Here is a 373-nt window from a genome sequence, read left to right as displayed (position 1 = left end):
CCCAAAATTTCAATGACTTGCTATGTGGGGTAATCCATAACTGGGGTTATTACGTACGTGTGTAATTGGATATAAAGTAATTGCTGTAAGGGCAGTAGCCAACGACAGTGCAGGAATACTACCAACATATTTACCTTTTTAAGTTGCCTAAATTTATTATACTAATAGTTATATATCAACTAGTTTGAGGCTAATTGGTAGAAAAACTTTAATTTACTCTTTGCTTATAGTTATGAGCCAAGTCAGTTAGTTCTATCTCTAAAATATCCTTTATTTTTAATGTCTTTTTTTCCGTTACTCTGCCTATGCAAGCAAAAATTATATCACTAAACAATTCCTCGAATTTTTTCTGATTATGTGGTGCAACAGTAAT

Source organism: Rhagoletis zephyria, unplaced genomic scaffold (assembly GCF_001687245.7).
Source record: "Rhagoletis zephyria isolate East Lansing unplaced genomic scaffold, Rhagoletis_zephyria_1.1 Rzeph_scaffold_12957, whole genome shotgun sequence".
Classification (NCBI taxonomy): Eukaryota; Metazoa; Arthropoda; class Insecta; order Diptera; family Tephritidae; genus Rhagoletis; species Rhagoletis zephyria.
This window is presented reverse-complemented; position numbering follows the sequence as displayed.